Below are 23,136 nucleotides of genomic sequence, written 5' to 3'. Positions count from 1 at the left end.
CCCACAACTGCAAAAAAAAAAAAAGAGACTGGGAAGGTCTGAGGGTGGAGTGGAAGGGGGGGGGCGAGATCTCTGGACACAGTAGGACTGCCCTGCTCAAATGCCACACAGAATAAGGCATGGCCATGAGCTGGGGTAGGCTAACCACACTTGATGGTACCTAGAAGAGACCATGAGGAGACAAAGCTGCTTTGACTGCAGATGTCTGAGCCCCCTGCCATGCCTGCTCCAACACAGGTCCTGTAAGACCTTGGCACCCTGTGAGAATTTGGAGAGACCATCTGACTTCCCAAAAGTTTGCAGAGCCAGGAGCTGTGGTACACTGCTATAACCCCGGCCTCTCAGGTGGCAGGGGTAGGATGATCGTGGTCTGAAGCTTGCCCAAGCCAAAGTGTGAGACCCTATCTGAAAAACAAATGAAAGCAAAGAAACGACTTGTGGGGCATGACAAGTGGCAGAGCTCACCCCCGCCTCACCCCCCCCCTGCCCCCGCTTAGCCTGCAAGAGGCCCTGAATTCAATCTTTAGTAGCCAGTACAAATGAAAGCTTCTGTTCACAACTGAGAGCCCATGTGGTACACTACAGCCTGCTGTCTTCTGCTTCTCTACACTTCATGCTCACAGGCCTAGTGTTTGCAAAAGTCTTGGACAGGGGACAGGTCGGGGCCCCCGTGCTGAGTTCCTCCATACTCCCCAACGCCCCCACCACCCTGCACCAACTACCAACAGCATGTGGATGTCAGAAGGTTTGCACAATCAGAGCCCGGCCTGCTGCTCAACTAGGGAAAAAGCCCCTGTGGTTAGCACAGCCTCTTGCTCCTTGAATAATTCATCCCCCTCTTGAATATTCAACCCAGGGTGTGCTGTTGAAGGAAGCAAAGCTCTTGACAAAAGCCGGTCATGGTGATGCACACCTGTAGTCCTGGCTACCCAGGAGGCAGAGGCAGGAGGAACATGAGTTCAAGATAAAAACACAAGGTCCGGTAGGTGTGGCTCAAGTGGTAGAGCATTCCCCTACCCAGCACAGGTGAGGGCCAACAAAGAACGAAGCAAAGCAAAACAAACAAAACAGAACAAATCTTGCTGGACTGGGGTCACTAGCCCTGTGGCCAGAGGCTGAGTGGACTTGAGAACGTACAGGATCCATTTGCAGGGGACACAGAGCCTGGCCCACATCCTCACTCCCCCTTCGTGGAGGAATGATACACGCAGCTGCCTTCCCATGGTCTGGAAAGCCAGAACAGCCCGACCACCACCACCACCACACACACACACTGGGGGATGGAAAGGATGTGTATGGGTTGCCATGGAGATGTCCTGCATCTCCCAGCATGGGTTGGGCCCAGCAGGGCAGAGTTCCCTGTGGTCCCTGCTAGGGAAGGGAGTGTAGCTTCTTATGGATGCTTCCAGTGTAGCTGGGATTACATGCATGACACAGTCCAATTAGGCTTTTTGATGGACATGGGGTCTCATGTCCCTTCTTTCTAGCTTAGGGCCAGGCATAGATGTGGCCAGGGGAGAGGGCCTTTTGTACACAGACGTTCACAAAGTACAGATGACACTGGATGTTGGGCTTACTGTTCTTCAAAACCCACCTGGAAGCTGGGCACCGGTGGCTCAAGCCTGTAATCCTAGCTGCTCAGGAGGCTGAGATCTGAGGATCATGGTTCAAAGCCAGCTGGGGCAGGAAAGTCCATGAGACTCTTATCTCCGATTAACCACCAGAAAACCAGAAGTGGTGCTATGGCTCAAGTGGTAGAGCACTCTCCTTGAGCTGAAGAGCTCAGGAACAGTGCTCAGGCCTGGAGTTCAAGCCCCATGACTCACAACAAATAACCCCACCTGAAAGGCGGGGACACATGGATGCTACAGCCACTAGGCGGAGTGGTGCATGCCTGTGATCCCCAGCACTCAGGAGGCTGAGATAGGAAGATTATGAGTTTGATGCTAGCCTGAGCTACACAAGGAGAGCTTGGCTTATAAATCTTAAAAAACAAAAATAAAAACAAACCACCATGTTCCCAGAAGTGGAGGACACCTGGCTGTTGGGGGGAGGAACTCTTCCTACTCCCCGGATCAAAACTCTGTTGTTGGCACTGTCTGAGTACATTTCTTCCCAGGGCTGCAAACAGAGACATGACCCACTTCATCTTAATCATAGCTAGAGCCAAGTCAGGATTTCCTGGGAGCCCCAGAGCCTTGGCAGGCTCCTCACTGTGCCCAGAAAACCCATTTTCTAGCTAGTAGGGACACGGGGCCTGCAGCTCCCCACACCCCAGCACTCCAGTCTTCCCCACTCTCCCCCCAGCCAAGGGTTCCTCTCCCCCCTCCCTCCTGTGATTTATGCGATTAATATGAGGAGCGCCATGATTACTCTGTTAATTTATCATTCATTTCACTGGTGATCTATCCTCCCTGCACCCAGCACGGGGAGCCCATTCTCCCTCCCCGCCAAGCTAATAGAGCCGCATTTGAAATGGTGAGAACAGTACATTAAACATGTATAAGATGTAATCTCATTTACAATGCTTTCTTCTAGCCCATCCGCCTCCTAAGTGCGTGTGCATGTATGCGTGCACGTGCACGCCACACACACACACCATGAAAAACACTACCTTGTTAGGCAAGTCCCACCCCTAGTGGGAGGGCAGCTGGGGAGAGGCTGCCCCTCCTGTTGTGGGGGGGGGGAATGGGAAGGGGGAGGGGTGGTTTAGAGAGGTCCCTTCCCCTGTGCCACCCATACCTCTAAGAAGGTGCCATCTAGCTGGGTGCTGGTGGCTCATGCCTGTAAATCTAGCTACTCAGGAGGTTGAGACCTGAGGATCATGGTTCAAAGCCAGCCTAGACAGGAAAGTCTATGAGACTCATCTCCAATTAACCACTCAAAAACCAGAAGTGGTGGGTGCTGTGGCTCAAGGGGTAGAGTATTAGCCTTGAACCGAAAGGAGCTCAAGGACAGTGCCCAGGTTCAGAGTTCAAGCCCTAGGATCACCACACACAAAAAATGATAGGGGTATGACTTTCTTCCCAGGTGTGCACCTAGTTTAGATTGGGGCACAGGTGTGCATCACCACACACAGCTTCTTCCATTGAGATGGAGTCTTGCAGACTTCTGACCCTCACCCCTCTCTTGTTCTCAGATCCCAAGTAGCTGGAATTACAGGCATGAGCCACTGGAGCCTGGTGAAAAATTATTCCTTTATTCAGAAGTATAAGTTCCCAGCTACCAGCGCAGAGCCCTATTAACAACAACAAAAACAACAAAAAGCTGACTAAACACAAACATATGTGGTATGAATAGTGTCAAGAGTCATCTTCTATCTAGCAAGATAGCTCTTTATGGTATTTTAACAAAGAGTAATAAATCTGGCAAAGAGAAGACAAAGAAGTTTCTGGCATCAGAGGCAGAAAACTACTGGAAGGTGGTAAAGCTTATCCCTGGCTTTCTGGCCCTATTGGTGGTCAGATCTGTCTGACATGGGCTTCCATATGGAAGGGTTCACATTTAGAGAACTTTTACCTGCAAGCACTGCTGCCCTGCTCAGGAAGCAGAGGCAGGGAGGAAGTCCCGCCCATCTCCTTCCCCTTCCTTCCACCTGGCATTCTGTACCTCAGTAGAGATGGTCTGGCTTCCTTCCATCATGGCCGACCATGCCATGCTGCACTTGCAGAGTACACACCTGAAACCTGTTCTCCCTCTCATAAGCTCTCTAGCTGTGTTAGTTTGCATGGCATGGCTGTGAACAAAATATCTGGGAAACTTGTAAAGAGGTTTGGCTTGGCTCTGAGTCTCAGGGCCTCAGTCTGTGAGTAACTGGACTTGTTCCCTGTAGACCTGTGCTGATGCCTCAGCGCATGGTGGAGGAGCAGGTGGGAGACCAGCTCAAACCTCAGGGGGGCCAGGGATAGGGAGGGGGTGACAGTGGAGAGTGGGGGCCAGGAAAGAGAGGAGAGAGGGATAGAGAGGAAGACAGGGAAAGGGAGGAAGACAGGGCAGAGAGGGAGAATAAGAAGGAAGAGGAGAAAATGAAGTGGCCAGGCCTCAATATTTGTTTCATGGCTGTTGATAATATAACAGCTATGTTAGCGAGCTGCGTGGGGGCTTACAGAGCTAATAAGACATCATCAAGGGATCAATGGCTGTTGTTTCTCCTCCCCTTCTCCCCCCGAGCAGTGAGTGCTCCCCAAGCAGAATTGGATGGGCTCTCCCCAGCCTGCACCCCTTTCTCTTTGGGGAAGGGCAGGGTCTGGGAAATATGGCTTGGGCAGGGGTGATGCCCATGGTCCAGAGTGGCCTTGCCCCGGATCTGGTCCCCTTTGAGGTTTGGTCTCAGCACACAGCAGGAGACACATCCTTGGCTCCTTCAGTGGGGGTGTGGGGAGTCCCTACGCCATTCCCAAAGCCACGTTGTTCCTCTGCCTTCCTCCTCCCTCCTCCCATCACCCCCAGCCCCTCCCGTCCCCACTCCACACACGGATAATGAGTCCCAAGGAGAGGCCGCGTGCCAGGCGGCCGCCTTTCCTGTTGGCAGATGAGGGCCCCTGAGAGCCCCTGGCGTGTTTGGCTCTGCTAAGTGCAGCCCAGACTCCGGGTTTCCATGGTGATGGCACTCGTGGTAACAGCCTTGGCGCGTTGCCAGGGCAGATGGCAACAGCAGTCGGACGGACGGCCTGGAGCTGCAGGTGCAGCCACGGGTGGGGGTGCACGTGGGGACAGCTCCCCATGTCCTTCCCCAAGGCCTTGGCCTGGTGCACGGTGCCCTACTTGCTGGACAGCCTCAGCGTGCAGGAGAAACCCTGGATGGGGGGGCTGGGCCTGGCAGCCTGCCACACCTGGTACTTCTTACTGTGCACACCTGGACAGGCTAGTTAGTGTCTTCTGGGGGAGGCATCGCCCTAGGGCACTGGGTTCCCTGCTCCCTGGAACCGCAGGGCCGGCACAGGCTCCTGACAGCAGACATTTGACACAGAGTGGATCTGTAGTTTCCTTGCTGGCCCTGCCCCCTGTCACCTGTAGTCTTCCCTTCTGGGCCTGGGAGTGAGGCCTGGGGCCTTCCCTGTGGGCCTGAGGGGCCCGGATGCAGGCATTTGTGTCTGGATGTTGTTACTGTTTGAAAAATGCTCTCTGTCCTTCTCTCCTCCCTCCCCTCTCCTTTCTCCTTTCCTTCCCCCCCCTTCTTTCCTTCTGATTCTTCCTTCCTCCTTCCTCCCTTTCTTCCTCTTTTCTTCCTCCATCCTTCCTAGCATTGTCACCTGAAAAGCCAGTTGCCGTGGATCACTCTGGGACGCCCCCACCACCCAACCCCAATCTTAGCAATCTCTTTGGACCTTGCCAGCAATCCCATGATTTCTGGTTCCAGTAAGTGCAGAAGGAGAAATGGGAGGGAGGAAGAGGAGAGATGGGAGGCCCCCCAAGAGTCTCCTCTGCTCATCCGCTGTGAGTTCTCTTGGTCTGGGGTGCTGGGCTCAGACCCCACAGCCTGTCCCACACCCACAGCCTGTCCTGTGCTGTGACTGGCGGCTGGGACAGCAGGGCTTCTCTCTGAGGCAGGTGGTGTCCTGGAGAGCACCTGGCTGGCTCAGCCGGTGGCTGCTGTGCTTGCAATAGGGTTCAGGCATGCTCCCAGGTACTCCTCTGTGGGACACTTGCTTGCCACTGTGGTGATGGAGGAAGGTGGCAGCACTTCTTGGAGACGGGCCCTGGTGCCATGAGGTCATCGGAAGCACTTCCTGCAGACCGGAGGGGCAGTTCCCAGGGGAGAGATTGCTCCAGAAGAGCAGGGCCATCCCTCCTCTCTCTCTCTCAAGTCCCCACCATGGCCGGGAGTCCTTCCTCAGCCTTTAGGCTTTCAGCCTCCAAAGCTCTAAGGTAAAAACCTTTGCCCAGTCCATGGGCAAGAGCTCTGGGTAGGGGTGAGCTCCCCCCTGAATTGAGAGTCAAAAACTCTTGGTGGGCCAAGCATCGGTGGCTCATGCCTGTAATCCTAGCTACTCAGAAGGCTGAGAGCCAAAGATCATGGTTCAAAGCCAGCCCAGGCAGGAAACTCGGTGAGACTCTTATCTCCAACAAACCACTAGAAAACCCGAAGTGGCGCTGTGGCTCAACTGGTAGCGTGCTCACCTTGAGCTGAAGAGCGCAGGGACAGTGCCCAAGCTGAGTTCAAGTCCGACTTGAGAGACATAGAGACGGATGAGGGGGAGACGGCAGGAAGACAGAAGCCAAGAGTGAAGTGTCTGTGGTCAGCGGTGGAGCTGGGTCACATGCATTTCGCTGCACCTCCTGACCCAAGTTTGTCATGTCTTTGTGGGGAGTGGGGCAGAGGAGAAAGATGGGGTGATGGCTACTAGATAAAAGTTCCTCTTCTTTCCTTCTACAGCCTGTGTCAAGGGCCTGGGCGGCGCCTCCCTTTGGTGAGGTGTGGCTAGCCCAGGAGAGGACTTGTGTATGTCCCTGCCATCCTGTTTCCTTTCCTCCATTCACCATCCTGGAAAGCCAGCTCAGACTCTATGTTCCTTTCAATTTTGTGCGTGCCTGCGTGCGTGCGTGCGTGCGTGCGTGTGTGTGTGTGTGTGTGTGTGTGTGTGTGTGTGTATATGTGTGTGTGTCCCTGTCCATTATGGGGCTTGAACTCAGGGGCTGAATGCTATCCCTGAGCTTTTCACTCACAGTTGGCATTCTACCACTTTGCGATTCGGCTCTACTTCTGGCACTCTGGTAATTAACTGGAGATAGGAATCTCATAGACTTTCCTGCCCTGGCTGGCTTCGAACCACAATCCTCAGATCTCAGCTTTCTGAGTAGCTAGGATTATAGGAGTGAGCCACCATCTTTTTTTTTTTTTTTCTTAATTGATGGTATTAGGATTTGATCTCAATGTTTAATCACTTAAGCCCACTTTTCAGCTTGGGTGCTTTCTGTAGAATGGCAGCATTGGCCCTTAGGACTTGTGAATTGGTGGAATGGAGGGAGTAGGGAGGGGGCTTAAGCTCCTCTTGCTCCAGCAGAGGCCTATCTGCAATGAATGCTGGGAAATGTAGTCCAGCTGTGGCTAGGTGGCACACAGCTGCTGTAAGGACCACAGGCCTTGTCTGCTTCCTCCTTAGTTGGTACCTTGGTCCTACAGTATGTAGCTGCTGTGCTCTGGGTCAAGTTCAAGCCATGTAGACCATCTCTGTTCAGGACATGGGGTTGTGGGGTTGAGGGACCTCATCATTCACGAATGAGCAGAGCCTCCTAACCCCTCTTCCTCCAGGCAGGCTAAAGCTGGACCCTTCCCACTGGGGCAGGATGGCCTGGGTCACATGAGATGTGGGAAATGGCTGCCAGGAATTACAAAGACTAGTCACCACCTCATACGGGAGTCAGATGAAATCCCCATCAGCGGCTGGAATCAGTGTGCCTTCAGCTCTGGTCTGTGTGCGCGGTGTGGGGGCTGGAAATGAGCATTGCTTTCCAAATAATATCAACAGCAACCTCACTGCAAAGGAGCCTCGGCCTGCTGAGCGTGCTCTGCGCTTTCCTGAGCCGGCTGCTTCCAGGCCAGGCAGGATGGAGCCGGAGAAACAGGGGCCCAGCAGGGAGGATGGATGCAGGCCACAGGATTGGGATATTTGGAAGCAGGGAGGGAGGGAACACCCTGGAAGCGCTTGCTGCACAGACACAGGGCCCTGATGCCAAACGCTGTTCTGCAGGGGGCCATGAGGGACAGGCAGGCCCAGGCTTCCAAGCCAGCAGCTTTGTGAGGCCAGTGGCTCAGAGTCAGCCCACAGGGGGAATCTGCCACCAGCCCCAGGGGCTTCTTCTGCACTTCTCAGCCATCACCCCCAGCTCTGGGTGGAACTGGGCTCTTACCTGAATTCTAGACCCCCTGGTCCTATCTCATCTGCCATGAGACCCTGAGCCACTCGCTCAGCCCCATCTGAGCCTTGGCATTCTCATCCAATAAGTGGGCGCAGTAGTGAGCTGGTTTGGGATTCCATCACTGGAGGGCTAGTGTTGCCATGGTGATGAGAGGGCTGTGGAGGATGGTGATGGTGTGCCCCTCCCTGGCCTCCTACCTGACTCTGTCCAGCCTGATCCCTATGAAGGAAAGGGCTAGAACTGACTCTTGATTTTTTTCCTTGCTGGAAAAATCTTTTTTTTGTTTTGTTTTGTTTTGTTTGGGTTCAGTCGTGGGGCCTGAACTCTGGGCCTGGGCGCTGTCCCTCAGCTCTTCAGCTCAAGGCTAGCACTCTACCACCTGAGCCACAGTGCCACTTCCAGCTTTTTTCTTTTTGCTTATGTGGTGCTGAGGAATCGAACCCAGGGCCTCATGCATGCAAGGCAAGCATTCTTACCACTAAGCCACCTTCCCAGCCCCTGGAAAAATCTTTCTCAGGGGTTGGCAGTGTGGCTGAGCTGGTAGAGTACTAGCCAATCAGTGATCGGAAACCTAAAAAAAAAAAAAAAAAAGGCTTTCCTGGTGCCAGGTTCAATGATTCTGGATCTCTTCAGGTGAGAGAGCAGCCCAGCTCTGTGTGTGTGTGTGTAATGTATATAGATTGTATAATATAAATTATATATGTATATATATATATATATATGTTATGTGCACATCCAATCCAGAGTTCTCCCACCCAGGCACATGTTTGAGGGTCTGTGCTGACAGTTTCTGCACTTACAAAATCTCTGTGAGCCAAGTGTGGTAGGGTATGCCTGTAATCCCAGCTACTTGGGAAGCGGAGATAGGAGGATCTTAAGTTCCAAACCAGTCCAGGCAGAGTTATCAAGATCAAAACAACACAACACAACACAAGCCGGGTGCTAGTGGCTCATGCCTATAATCCTAGCTACTCAGGAGGCTGAGATCTGAGGATCATGGTTCAAAGCCAACCTGGGCAGGAAAGTCCATGAGAATCTTATCTCCAATGAATCACCAAAAAACCAGAAGTGGCGCTGTGGCTCAAGTGGTAGAGCGCTCGCCTTGAGCAGAAATGCGCAGGGACAGTGCCCAGGCCTTGAGGTCAAGCCCCACAACCGACAATGAAACAAAAGCAAAAACCAAAAACTAAACACAAATATAAAGGACTAGAGAGGACAGAATGCTTGCTTAAGGCCAAAGGCCCTGGATTCAGTCCTCAATACTGCCAACAAATTTTTTTTAAAGAGAGAGAAAGAAAGAAGGAAAGAAAGAGAGAGAGAGAGAGAGAGAGAGAGAGAGAGAGAGAGAGAGAGAGAGAGAGAGAGAAAGCCAGACGCTGGTGGCTCACGCCTGTAATCCTAGCTACTCAGGAGGCTGAGATCTGAGGATCACGGTTCAAAGCCAGCCCAGGCAGGAAAGTCCGTGAAACTCTTATCTCCAATAAACCACCAGAAAACCGGAAGTGGTGCTGTGGCTCAAGCAGTAGAGCACTTGCCTTGAGCTGAAGAGCTGAGGGACAGCGCCCAAGCCCAGAGTTCAAGCCCCACGACCGACAAAAAAAAGAAAGAGAACGAAAGAAAGAAAGAAAGCAAAGCAAAAGGCTCCATGGACACACAGCTGTTTTCTGTCTCTATGGTCCTTAGAGGCCTCAATCCAGGCAGTGTTCCCTCCAATCAGACAAGGTTTGTACTGCACGCTCTCTCTCTCCCTCCCTCCCTCCCTCCTTCCTTCTCGCTCCCCCCCTTCTCTCACACACACACACACACTCACACCAGCCTCTGACCTAGTTGGCTATGAGACCCCGGAGCTCCCAGGGCTGCTTCTGTGCCTCCCCGGATGCTGGCCTCATCGTGTGATCTCATGTGACAGGCGCCCAGGGCTTGTTTGTGCCTGGTGCCTTCATGAGCCACAGCAGGTCATTTTCCAAATCCAGCCTGGGCACCAGAAGCTGGGGACACACGATCGGGGTTTGCCCAGGCCTGGGAGGGCAAGGCCACAGGGTCACCCTGCCCTACTAGGCTACTGTGAGCGGCCCTGTCCATCCGTGCGTGGACCATGATGAGGTACACGTGACAGGAGCTCATGCTGTTCCCACGTGCACAGCTCAGGGGCTCTCAGCCCTTCCACACAGCCAGGCACCACAGAGGCCCCTTCCATCTTCCCCAACCCAACAGGCACACTGTCAACTCCTGTTGCAGCCTCCTGAGTGCTGGGATTATGGGCCACCACCAGCCTCAGTCTCCCTGAGCCTTCCTCTGTGTGTGTGTGTCTGTGTATGTGTGTGTGTGCAGGAGTCTGTGTCACTGCCCCCTGCCCAGCCTCACTGGCTGCCTCCCTGCCTCTGGGCTAGCTAGGGTAGGTCATGCCACATACCCCACCCACTTCCTTGTAGCTCCTCCCACCAACGACTTGGGTTTTAAGTCTAGGCTGTGACATCCCAGCTTTCTCCCAGGGGCTGCAGGAAAGCCCTTGATTGTTCGGTCCCATTGATTTCTCTCCAATGACAACAAAACAAAACAATGACAACAGCAACAACAATGAAAGCATAAATTAATTGCACACAAGGATTTCACGGTGATATTTACATGCCTGCAAAGAATGTACCTGGATCAAATTCACCCCATCCACAGTTTTTCTTTCCCGATTTCCACCCTGATTCCTCATCCTGGATCTTCTAAGGCTAAAAATGAAGATGATCCCAACACAAACTCCCTATCAGGTCATCCTACTCCAGCTCAGTTCCCTCCTTCCTCATCCTGGACAAGGAGAACCCTTCCCCCCACCACCCCCACACACACACTGGAGTGGCCCCTCACCCAGACTGGTGATATAGATTAGCTGAGTGGGCCAGCATAGCAATGCATGCCTGTAATCCTAGCCCTTGGAAAAACTAAGGCAGATGGACAGTTTTAGGCCAGTCAGGGCTTCATTGTGAGACCTCGTTTCACAAAACTAAAATAATAAAATGGAATAACAAATAGAGTAGCTGAACAGCCTCTGTTGTTGAGGTATCAGGATTTAGGATTTCAGATGTAAGTGTGGGACACAGTTTATAGCACGTGATGGGGGCTGAAGTGTCCCACAGAAACATTCGCTCCCAGGTCCATGTGAGTGTCTCAGTTCAGGCTCTCACAAAATACCCTAGACCGATGGCTTCAGAACAACAGAATGGATTTCTCCCACCCCAGTTCTGGAGCCTGGGCAGCCATCATGGAGGTAGCAGCCCACTCTGTCTGGTGAGGGCCTGCCCAACTAAATGACACTTATCCCCACACAACAGAAGGACAAAACAAGCTCACTTCAGCCTCTTTCTTACTCCAGTGCTCCACCACTTAAGCCACATTCCCCATCCCTGTTTTGTTTATAGTTTAAGTCGATAGGCTCTCCCATTTGTGTTCACACCTGGCCATGGACCGCGATCCTCCTTTGTATGTCTCCCTCCTAGCTGAGATTACAGGTGCTCACTACTATAGCCTAGCTTGTGGTTGAGGTGTGTACTTGCTAACACTCTGCCTGGGTTGGCCTAGAACCACGAGCCTCTTGACCATCCCATCCTGAGTAGCTGGAATTACTGATTGGTACCACCTTGCCTGTCACCCCCGGCCTCTTTTTGCAAGGGCGTTTGTCCCATTCAGGGAGGCTTCATCTCAATAACCTGACTACCTCCCAAAGTCCCCCTCTTAGTGCCTGAGGATTAGGTTTCCACGGATGAATTAGGGGTTTGGGGTGGGGAGGGCGGACACTGAGATCAGAGCAGTGAGTTTATCAGACACAAATTGCTAGAGGACCTCATTCATTTTGTGCAGTAATTAAATAGAAGCTGTTTGGAAATATGATTATAGATTGGCCCATCAAAGCAAATTAAATCTTTGAAGAATAATGGCCTAATTAGCTTCAGAATTCTGCTATTAACATTAAAAAAAAAAAACAAACTAAAAACTCCAAATGCCCTGTTGTCTCCAATCAGGAAATAAGGGGCCGGGCTGTAAAAGGTACCAAGGGTGTTGGAGCAGGTGGCTGTGAATCCTGAGAGGATTGCGGGGTCTCAGCTTCCTCACTAAGATGCTCCCCGCTGGCTATGAGGCTCTTCTGCACAGGGTCTTGATTTGCTTTGGTTTATCTTAAGACAAGGTCTTGCCCTTTAGCCCAGAATTCTCCCGTCTCAGCTTCCTGATGCTGGAATTACAGGCATGTGCCACCCTGCCTCTGGTACAAGTCATGAGTTGAAATTCCAGAAGGTTCTAGAACTCACTGGAGTCTTAGGCTTCATTAGTATCTGAGTCTTGATTCTTGATGGGTTAACACACTCTCTTTCTGTCTGCTCTGCGGATAGACGCAGGAGAGCTCCCAGCAAAGGTGACCACGCTGAGCTCCACAGTCATTCACCTCAGTAGTAGAATCCTGAGCTTCCCGGTAGACCCTCCATCCAGTTGGGCTCCAGCAGGTGGAGCTGGTTAACCTAGGCCCTTGGCCCAAGAATGGACATGTGATCCAAGTCTGACAATCAGAACAGAGGACTCTGGGCTGCCTGGACACATGATCTGGACCTGGCCAATCAGAACACCTGGAGTTCTTTGGGTTGGCTGGGCATGTGATCCAGATCTAGCCAATCAGAATATTTATAGAGCTGTTAGTCCTGGGGCCAGGGCTACTTGCCATCTGTTCTGAAGATCTTCCCCTGTGTCCTGGGCCTTGCTGGACCTTGGCCAAAAGCTTCAGCAAGACACACATCAGAACCACCCAGGGAATATCTGCAGCACCCACCTCTGCCTCACCCTGTGGGTGCAGAATGACCCTGGGTGGCTTCCACCCCCAGGCTGAATCTTGAGGACCCAGAACCAGGGAATCCTCCGATCTGCTCAACTCCTCAAATTCCTCCTGTCAACAAGAGTGAGCCACAGCCAAGACTGCGATTTATTCCTGCTCATTACAGGGCTAGCTTTGTAGAGCCAGGGGAAGACAGGCTGGCAGGCTGGTTGCAAATGAAAACCAAACACATTCTAAATTATGAAATGCACACACACAAATAAGCCTCGGAAGCCAGACTCTTTCATTGAGATCCTGAGGGCCACAGTGTATCCTTGACAACGTGGAGTTGTAGAAAACCAGCTCTCCTCCAGCCCCAGGGTAGGAGGCAAGGCTGATGCCTGACCCCAAGCCAGCTCCTGACCAGCCCTATCCAGGTCTACTCATGTGTGGGGTCAGGAGGAAGGAAGGAAAACCTGGTAATTCAAGAACCTTTCTGGCAGCTGGGCGCTGGTAGTTCACTCCTGTAATTCCAGCTATCCGGAAGATTGAGATCTGAGGATTGTGGTTCAAAGCCAAGCCAGGTTGAGTGCACAGGAAAGAAGGAAGTAAGGAAGCAAGGAAGGAAGGAAGGAGAAAGGAGAGAGGAGGAGAGCATTGTGGGACACAACGTGAAAAATGCAGCCCTTAGAATTGTTGCCAGCCCATTGCCATTTCCTCGTTGCCGTAATCTCTTTGATAAATGGCCTCTATAATTGCACCTCCCTTAGAGTCAAGCCCGCAACAAAAACATTGTAACCCTGGAAGATACAATAGTTGCTTTGTCATTGCAGGAGGCGGAAGCATTAATGAACACGTTTGGGATAAATTTAGCTTCACATTTAATTAGCTCCATATTGATTTGCATCCGTGTGGTTTAACTAATTACCTCCGAGTGAGTTCTTAGTTTAAGAGGAAAAGTTCAAGTTCCACAACACAGACATAAAGGTCTGGAAGATCCATGAAGTTCTCAGGCCAAGTGGTTCGGCCATGTGCCTGACGCTTGTATCCCTCCGTTCCTTCCTTCCTTCCTTCCTTCCTTCCTTCCTTCCTTCCTTCTTCCTCCCTCCCTCCCTCCCTCCCTCCCTCCCTTCCTCCCTCCCTTCCTCCCTTCCTTCCTTCCTCCCTCCCTCCTTCCCTCTCCCTCCCTCCTTTCCTTCCTTCTCTCCTTCCTTCCTTGCTTCCTTCCTTCTTTTCCTCCCTCCCTCCCTCCCTCCCTTCCTTCCTTCCTTCCTTCCTTCCTTCCTTCTTCCTCCCTCCCTCCCTCCCTCCCTCCCTTCCTCCCTCCCTTCCTCCCTTCCTTCCTTCCTCCCTCCCTCCTTCCCTCTCCCTCCTTCCTTTCCTTCCTTCTCTCCTTCCTTCCTTGCTTCCTTCCTTCTTTTCCTCCCTCCCTTCCTTCCTTCCTTCCTTCCTTCCTCCCTCCCTCCCTCCCTCCGTCCCTCTGTCCCTCCCTCCCTCCCTCCGTCCCTCCCTCCCTTCCTGTCCATTTTCTTGCTCTCATGTTCCGTCCCTTGGCCGTGCTGCCCTGCTGGCCTCTCTCCCCCACCGTCTGTGTCTGCGCTGCTCGCCTGGCACAAAGCTGTGAATTGTTGGGGTTTGCGCTAAATTCATTTCCCAGAAATGTCAAGCATCAGCAAGGCCACAGGGAGGGAGACACGCACCGTTCCATCTTTTGTTCCCGCAGAGAGAAAATGTTCTTTTCATACACAAATGTGTTATTTCACTCGTGCTGCCCTGAACCTCTGTACCTTGAATGGAGCCCCTTTTGTGTGTTGGGAGGGGCGGGGAGGGGTGGGGGGAGAGGACCCAGCTCTCCAACCTGCAGGGCTGCCTCTGGCTTTGTTATACCCACGAAAATAATCGCTTCATATCTGATTCCAGAAAGAGGAGGTCAAGATTGTCCAGCTCTGGCTCAGTGGAGGAGCCACAGAATCCATATTCTGGCCCTGAGCAGGACAGATGGGACCCCCACATTTCTGCAGAAATTGTCTTGAGTGTTGGCTATTCCCCCCAACTAAAAGAGGGGTCTCCCCTGCCTTGTCTTGATCAGCCTGATTAGAGCTCAGGGGTAGTACCAACCTTTCTGTCATTCCTAAAGACTTCCAACATCTGCTGGACACCTGTGGCTCATGCCTGTAATCTCAGCTACGAAGGAGGTTGAGATCTGAGGATCGCAGTTCAAAGCCAGCCCAAGCAGGAGAGTCTTTGAGACTCTTGTCTCCCATTAACACCAAAAAGATGGAAGTGGAGGTGTAGCTCAAGTAGAGTGCTAGCTTTGAGCAAAAAAAGCTCAGGGACAGCACTCTGGCCCTGGGTTCAAGACTAGCACCAAAAAAGGGGGGGGGCATCTTTGTGCCTATGGTATTAGTCATTTTTCTCCTAGACTTTCTTTTTTTCCTAAATGGTTTGTGTTTCTCCCAAAACACAGACACATTTCCAGGTCTGCTCTGGGGCCATGGGCACAGGGGCTGGGATGGTAGGGTAGAAAATGGCTTCAGCCTACTGTGTGTTTGCAAGGGTGTGACCATGACTCAGTGTATAATAATAAGTCAGCAATCAGGTACTGCTTCATACTTATTAATAATCAAGCTTTTATTTCTTGTTGTGGTTCTCGGATTTGAACCCAGGGCCACAAGTGTTTAGGTAGATTGCTCTACCACGTGAGCCATGCTCCTAATCCCTTTTGCCTTATTTGTAATCCCAGCTACCCAGGAGGCTGATATCTGAGGATCATGGTTTGGAGCCAGCTTGGACAGGAAAGTCTGTATGACTCTTATTTCCAACGAGTCACCAGAAAATTGGAAGTAGTGCTGTGGCTCAAGTGGTAGAGCACTAGCCTTGAGCTGAAGAGCTGAGGGACAGCGCCCAGGCCCAGAGTTCAAGGCCCATGACTGACAAAAAGAGAGAGAGAGAGAGAGAGAGAAAGAGAGGAAGGAAGGAAGGTAGGAAGAAATGAAGGAAGGAAGGAAAGAAAGAAAGAAAGAAAGAAAGAAAGAAAGAAAGAAAGAAAGAAAGAAAAGAAAAGAAAAGAAAGAAAATCTCAGTTCCAGCCACCTTTGTCTGCAAAGACTCTTTGAATGTTGTGGCTCCTGCCTTTCCGAGTAAGGCCTGGAATCTTCCAGAAGCCTTCCTCGTACATTTCCTGGGTTGGAATGCTTTATGGACAGGGCAGAAAGAAGCTTCCATTATGCAATGCTTTGTGATCTCCAAAGTGACATGAATGTAGATTTTTACCCCATGTCCTCGGCGCAGGAGTTTTCATTTCTAAGCTTTATTGAACATTGTTCTCTTTTTTTATTATTATATTTTTAAAATAATGACCCATCTACAACTTCTGAACAAAGTGTAATAAAAGTGACAAATACTGCTACACTGTACCCAGATTGTCACTTTGGATTTACCGCCTTCCCCCTTTTCCTGGCAGAGTCACAGTAAATTTACAGGCTAGGTCTTAATCCATCACTCTATCTTTTAATGCAATATCTAATCTCCTTCCTGCTTTTCTCCTTTTAATACAATTTCTCTCAAGGTGCGTTCCTACAAGCGATCTTTATCACTTGCAACGTGGTTTAAAATAATGCTTCAGCCATGAATCAAGGGTCTTTATTGGGATGCTGGAAAAGTCTCTTAAAACTCAATACACTTCCTCCTTCTGGTTCACCCTGGGGAGGCTGATGGTGTGGGAGGAAGTGGAAGTCCCCTCCTCCCCCAACCTGGCCTTTGGGGGGCTGGGATCTCACCCCCCTCAAGGTGGACTGGAGTATTTTCTTCAATGGAGAAACTTGTTGCCTTCCTTCCAATGTCAGCCTCGCAGAGCCAGAATTCTGGCAATGACAGCGTACCATTTGATCCAGTGGCATCTGCTGGGGACCAGATAAAGCTGGACTGAAAGCCACGGTCCCAGACACTCGGAAGATTGAGGCTCTCTGCTAGAGCCTGTGTTCAGGCAGGTGCCACCAGCCTGGCTTTGTCCCCAGACTCCTAATGTTCAGCCTCCAGGGGACCATTTACCCCTCCCTAGTCCTGACAGGGTGTCAACCTCCCTCTCCCAGGCCCTCCGCTGCCCTCCCCCATTCTTTTTGTTAGAAACAGTGTCTCCCTGGTGTTAAGGTCCACCCTGAGGAGGCGGGGCAGATTCCTCCCTCCTCTTGGCTAAGTCTCTGTCACCTAGGTAACTGGTATACCTGGAGGCAGTCACCTACCCCCGCCTGTGAAGTCACATCCTGGGCCACCCCTGGTCATGCCTCCCAAGGGACCAAGGGAGGGTCCCAGGCCCTAAGGTCACATCTGCATCCAATGTGGCGACACCTTCCCTCACCTGGCTACATTAGCCCCCGCCCCCATCCTTGCTTAAACCCAGGCTGGACTTGAGCCCACCCCTTCGGCCATGTGGTCTCCACCATGCACCATGCACAAAGATGAGGCAGGAAGTCTTCTTGCCTAAATACCAGCTCCTAATTAGACCTAGCTATCCCAGGTTGGTCTGAACCGTGCCATCCCAGCCTCTTAAGCACTGGGATGACAGGAATGCACCTCCATCCCCAGCTCCAAGCCATCGCGGGGGCTCTGGCCAGATGCCAAGGCTCTGTGCTGGGACACAGACCTTGTCTGTTTTCTTGCTGTTGGAACACACCAGTTTGTTGACCTCAGGGTCTTTGCACAGGCTGTTCTCTGCCAGATGGCACTTTTCCCAGACCTGCACACGGCAGACAGACAGTGTCCAGTCTAGGCCAGTTGTCAATCTGCAGGTAGCTACTTCCAGCATTGTATGCACAGGGCTAGGGTCAGGGAAGAAGAAGGGGCCAGGAACCCAGAAGGGATGAGGAGGATATTTTGGGGAGAGAAGCTGGACGTGAATGAACTGGAGTAGCTGATGTGGGAAGAAACAGCCTTATGACCTTGTGAGTGGCCTTGAACATTTCTGACCCCAATATTGTCCCTGGTGGGGGCTGGGCTGGGCTGGAAGAGGGGACCATCAAGCCAAAGGAGGCTCTCAGGCCGCTGGAAATGGAGGTCACTTCAGAAGATCCTTCCAGAAGCCACCCAGCTGAAATGAATGGGATACACGGCTTTCGGCATCCTTACCAGCAAGACATTTGCAGAGCGTAAATTTGAGCAGGAATTAGTCACTCTAAATCGCTTGGTTTGGTTTTTAACTTAGAATAGCATCTACATTATTCAGCTACGGAGGGAGAAGCAGCGTGTGTAGGGCACGAGTGAGTTTGGCAGCCCAGCACCAGCCTTACGGAGTCATGGGCGGCGGGCACAGTGGCATCTGTTTGGGGGTGGCCTTGAGGAGGTTGCCTGGTGGTTGCCTGGATTCTTTCTGGATTTGGTTAAAAACAAAACAAAAACCAACCCTGGGATGTGGGACTCACAGGCACGAATTCACATCAGTCACACACCTGTGCCGTGCCAGGAAGGGATGTCAAGTTCTTCCTTGTTGCAGGGTGTGGTGGTACATGCCTGTAATACCGGCACCTGGGATGCAGCGGTAGGAGGATTTGAGAGTTCCAGGCTGGGCGAGGCTACAGAATGAGATCTGGTTCCAAAACAAAATAGGTTGGAGGCGTGGCTTAGTTGGTAGAGTGTGAGCCAATGAACAAAAGGATTGGGTTCCAAGTTCAAATGCTCATCTGAGCTGGGCACCAGAGGCTCATGTCAGTAATCTTAGCTATTCAGGAGATCTGAGGATCGAGGTTCAAAGCCAGCCCGGGCAGGAAAGTCCATGAGGTTCTTATCTCCAATAAATCACCAGAAAACGAGAAGTAGTGCTGTGGCTCAAGTGGTAGAGCACTCACCTTGCGCTGAAGAGCTCAAGGACAGTGCCCAGGCTCTGATTTCAAGCCCAGGACTGGCACTAAAGTCTCTCGAGGACTTTCTGCCCAGGACCCGGTTCACCATTCTCTCCCTACCAGTGTAGACCTTGGCATCCACTAATGGCTCTCGGTTAACACCAGCTCCAGCACTCTGTGCTGTGTGACCCCTCTGGACAGAAGCCTCTCTGGGCTTCACCAGCTCTGAGAAAGTACCTGGGGTGGAGGCCTGTCAGCTTATGGAGGAAAAAGGCTTGTTTTGCCACATAGTTTTTTTGGGGGGGAGCTTTTATCCATCAGGGATGGATCTTGTTTTGGGGGCGCTGTGAAAGGAGGCTCACCATGGCTGCCAAGTCTGGAAACACCATTCACCTTCCAGAGAAGACCTGGAAGAGAGGAGGAAGAGGCCGGATGCCCATCAAGGTCAAGGCAACCAATGACTGGAAAGCCTCCTGCGAGGCTCCACCTTTTAAAGGCTCAGCCTCCTACCAACAACACCTTAGCCATGGAGGGGAAAGTGGCCAGTGTGAGCAGGGTTCTGGGAAGCACGGAGTCTGATGTTGGTCCCTGGGTGGAAATGGAAGCACAGCGGAGCCCTAGATCAGCAAGCTTGGCCAGGCCAAGGCTTAGGGGGTGGGCTTAAACAAGGCATCCAGGGCAGGGGCGCACTTCCAACCATCTGCTTCACTTTGACCTGCTCAGTGTGACGGTAGAAAAAAGAAAAAAAAAAAAAAGGAGCCTGGAATGGACTGCTGGCTAGATGACTAACGGTCCATACTAGCACCTAGATCCAGTGCTACCTGAAGCCATCCCTAACCCAAATCCTGCCTGCTTTCTCTCAGGTCCCAGCTTGGTCTGTGGAGTTACTGTTACATCATCACCTCTTTTTTTTTTTTTTTGGCAGTCCTGGGGCTTGAACTCAGGGCCTGGGCACTGTCCCTGAGCTGCTTTTGTTCAAGGCTAGCGCTCTACCACTTGAGCCACAGCACCACTTCCAGCCTTTTCTGTGTATGTGGTACAGAGGAATCGAATCCATGGCTTCATGCATGCTAGACAAACACTCTACCAGCCCACATCGTCACCTCTTTATATCTCAGATTTGGTCAACTGTGGCGTGGGGGACGGGCAGCACCACTCAAAAGAACCCCCATAAACTGATTTATAAGACAGTTTGTGCTTCAAAAGTACTCAGAGGGCCAGGGAAAGGAGCTGAGCGTGTGCCTCCCGGGGAAGGAAGAATTACCCGGCACAGATTCTGGAGCTGGTCCGTAGCCAACCAGGCCATGTTACCATTGTTTTCTGGCGGCCTTGGGGACCCCTGCTCCCCCACCCCTCAGCCTGCACAGCGGATGTACAAAGCAAAGAGACAAGCCATTCCTGCCGGCAAACAAGGCCTCTGAGGTGGGGTGGGACCCCCCCAGAACACACTCACACACCTGCCTCAGGTTTGAGAAAAATCCCTGTCCAGCACTCACCTGCTTCTGCCCCAATTTGGGAATTGTGGGGTGTTCAGAGAGCCCGGGCTGGGTGTTTGTGGGAGTCCAGGAGGCTACAGAAGCCACAGCAGACCCAGGAGAGAGGCCCACAGAGCCCGCCGAGCCCTTCAAGTTGGCAAATAACGAATGCACCTAATTAAGGCCTCTGGGTGCCAGCGTCCTACCCAGGGTGCACTGGGATCCACCAGACACCCCCCACGGGAAGGTCCCTGCACTGTTGGGGAGGATTAGCGAACATGGGGGGCAGGGAGCAGAGGCCTAGGCATGCACAGCCTCATGGAAGATGCATCTGTATCTGGCAGGCACCAAAGAGCCTTGGATGGATTCACCTCCATCCCCTCATTAAATTCTACTTGCTCCAGGCACTGGTGAGCCGAACTATTCAGGAGGCTGACATTTGGAGGATCACAGTTGGAGGCCAACTGGGACAGCTGCTCGCTGAGGAATTTGAAGCTCAGAGAAGGCAGAGTTTCCTTCACAGCCTGCGGAGGATGAAGGTGGAGCTGGGAATCCCACTTCATAGCCCTACTCTAGCGTCACCCACCAGTAACCCCAGTGACCCCAGCTTCCAGGGCCGGTATGCCACTCAACAACTGGGGACAATGTGAACCATTGTCCTGTGGCCTCCAGGAGGATGGGGGAGAGAGGCTAGAGGGTCTCTCCACTGGCCAGCCTCAGTCCAGGGAGAGAGGCTGGGGGAAATCAGGCAAGATGGAAAACAAGCACATAGTTTCCTTTTAGGTCTGAGCCCATGGTCGGTCAGGAGACCCCGTGGGGGGTGGGGGAAGGTGTTGACCTTACTCTTGCTCTTGGGAAGGGTCTTTCTAAATCTGTTCTTGTTTCTGGAGGTGTTGGGATGGAGCCCAAGGCCCTTGCACATGCTAGGCCAGTCATGTCGTGGGGCTTGAACTCTGGGCCTGGGCACTGTCCCTGAGTAGTCAAGGTTATAGGCATGAGCCACCAGCGCTCAGCTTCTTCTTCTTTTTTTTTTTTCTTTTTTTGTCGGTCGTGGGGCCTTACCTCTGGGCCTGTGCGCTGTCCCTCAGCTCTTCAGCTCAAGGCTAGTGCTCTACCACTTGAGCCACAGTGCCACTACTGCTTTTTCTGCTTATGGGGTACTGAGGAATTGAACCCAGGGCCTCATGCATGCAAAGCAAGCGCTCTACCACTGAGCCACCTTCCCAGCCCTCAATTTTTAAAAAAATCTTTTCTTGCAGATCCTGAGACTTGAACTCAGGTCCCGGGCGCTGTCCCTGAGACTTTTCTTTTTGTTCTTGTTGTTCCAGACTGGCTCGCTATCATTTGAATCCCACCTTTTAACTTTTTGCTGGTTAATTGGAAATTAGAGTCACTTGGGTTTGATGGCTTGAGCTAGTTTGAAACCTCGATCCTCTGGTCTCAGCCTCCAGAGTAGCTGGGATGGATGACAGATGTGAGCCGCCCGTGCCCAGCTGAGAATCTATTTATTTATTTATTGAAGCATTCTGTTTCTCTTGCAGCTTCACTGTTGGGCTACCTGCAGTTACAGCCCATCACCACCAGGGGTCGCAATGCAGCGAGACTAGAGCTGGCTTTGGCAGAAAAGTGCACCCACCCTCCACCCCCAATGGAAGTAATCAGTGCTCTGTACCAAGTGGAGAAATCTACAGACAACTCATTATTAGGGCTTTGCTTACCTCAGGTTTCCAAAGACCACCACCTCCCCCAAAGGAAAAAAAAAACCTGTTAGACCAAGAGCACTCCAGTTCCACCATGACAGAAGGCTGGTGAACACAAGCAAGAGCTCCTGCAGGTGTGAGCCCAGCCTGGCTACACCCCACCCTTGGATCCCATTCAGTTATTACATTTTTAGTCCATTTTCCTGGAGCATGAATAATAAAATGCTACACTGTGTTTGGCTTGCTGAGAGAATGCTGTGTATATAGGAGGTTCTGTTTTGTTTTGTTTTGGTCTGGTCATGGGGCCTGAACTCTGGGCCTGGGCTCTGTCCCTCAGCTCTTTAGCTCACAGCGAGCGCTCTACCACTTGAGCCACAGTGCCACTTCTGGCTTTTTTTTTTCCTGCTTATGTGGTGCTGAGGAATCGAACATAGGGCCTTGAGCATGCAAGGCAAGCGCTCTACCACTGAGCCACCTTCCCAGCCCTCTGTTTTGTTTTTGTTGGTCATGGGGCTTGAACTCAGGGCAACTCAGGACCTGGGTGCTGTCCCTGAGCTCTTTTGCTCAAGGCTAACACTCTACCACTTTGAGCCACAGCGTCACTTCTGGTTTTCTGGTGGTTCATTGGAGGTAAGAGTTACATGGACTTTCCTACCCAGGCTGGCTTTGAACCACGATCCTCCTATCTCAGCCTCCTGAGTAGCTAGGATTACAGGCGTGAGCCAACAGCGCCTTGCTGGTGTGTACACTATTTGATGGGCTAATTTCACCACACTATAATGACAACACGGTTGTTGTCTGGCACTATAAACGTGTGTCCAATTAGGCTCAAGTCATCAACTACAGAATGTATTATAAATGTTGTTCAATCAACCCAAGAGCTATTAGAAATGCTGCTGTGCTAGCCAGAAAAGGGGACGCTGCTGCTGAACGCATTTGGCCCTCTAAGTTCCAACGTGGCTGTGGAATTAGAAAATTGGTTTAATGAAGAAATAACCTTGTAATCAACATGAGTGCAGATTTAAAAAGAAAACAATCAAAGCATAGAATGTGTAGCTAAAACCCTGGTGGACCCAGTGTGTTCTCTGCCTGCAAGTATTCAGTAGGATGGAGGAGACAAAATCAGGCACAATTAACAATAATAATAATAATAATAAAATCAGTGTCCTTCTGGAGGAAAGAGGAAAGAGCAGGAAGACCCATACCTCATCTCCAGCTCTGATCTACTCCACTGTGTTGGGAAGAAATGTCACGATTAAATATGTTGCCTTTTTTTGTTGGATTGTTTGTTTTGTTTTATAGCTAGGAAAAAAAATAGAAAAAGTGTGGGCATAGTGGCTCATGCCTGTAATTCCAGTGCCTTGGGAAGTGGAGATTGGGGAGAACTATATTTCAATGCCTGAGAAAGAGTTAGTGAAGCCGGGCGCTGATGGCTCACGCCTGTAATCCTAGCTACTCAGGAGGCTGAGATCTGAGGATCG

The 23,136-nt window shown here is 51.7% G+C and overlaps 1 long non-coding RNA gene across 1 annotated transcript in view; it reads left to right on the top strand.

The window, feature by feature from the left end:
- Window positions 1–21,878, top strand: part of LOC138834608 (uncharacterized) — a 36,917-nt gene extending 15,039 nt beyond the window's left edge. Inside the window, exons 2-3 of the long non-coding RNA XR_011374217.1 lie at window positions 20,360–20,494; window positions 21,497–21,878. This is a non-coding gene — a long non-coding RNA (uncharacterized lncRNA). The remainder of the gene's footprint in view (window positions 1–20,359; window positions 20,495–21,496) is intronic.
- Window positions 21,879–23,136: the final 1,258 nt, after the last annotated feature.

This window comes from Dipodomys merriami, unplaced genomic scaffold, assembly GCF_024711535.1.
Source record: "Dipodomys merriami isolate MVZ:Mamm:240054 unplaced genomic scaffold, mDipMer1.0.p SCAF_22, whole genome shotgun sequence".
NCBI classification, from domain to species: domain Eukaryota; kingdom Metazoa; phylum Chordata; class Mammalia; order Rodentia; family Heteromyidae; genus Dipodomys; species Dipodomys merriami.
This window is presented reverse-complemented; position numbering and strand designations above follow the sequence as displayed.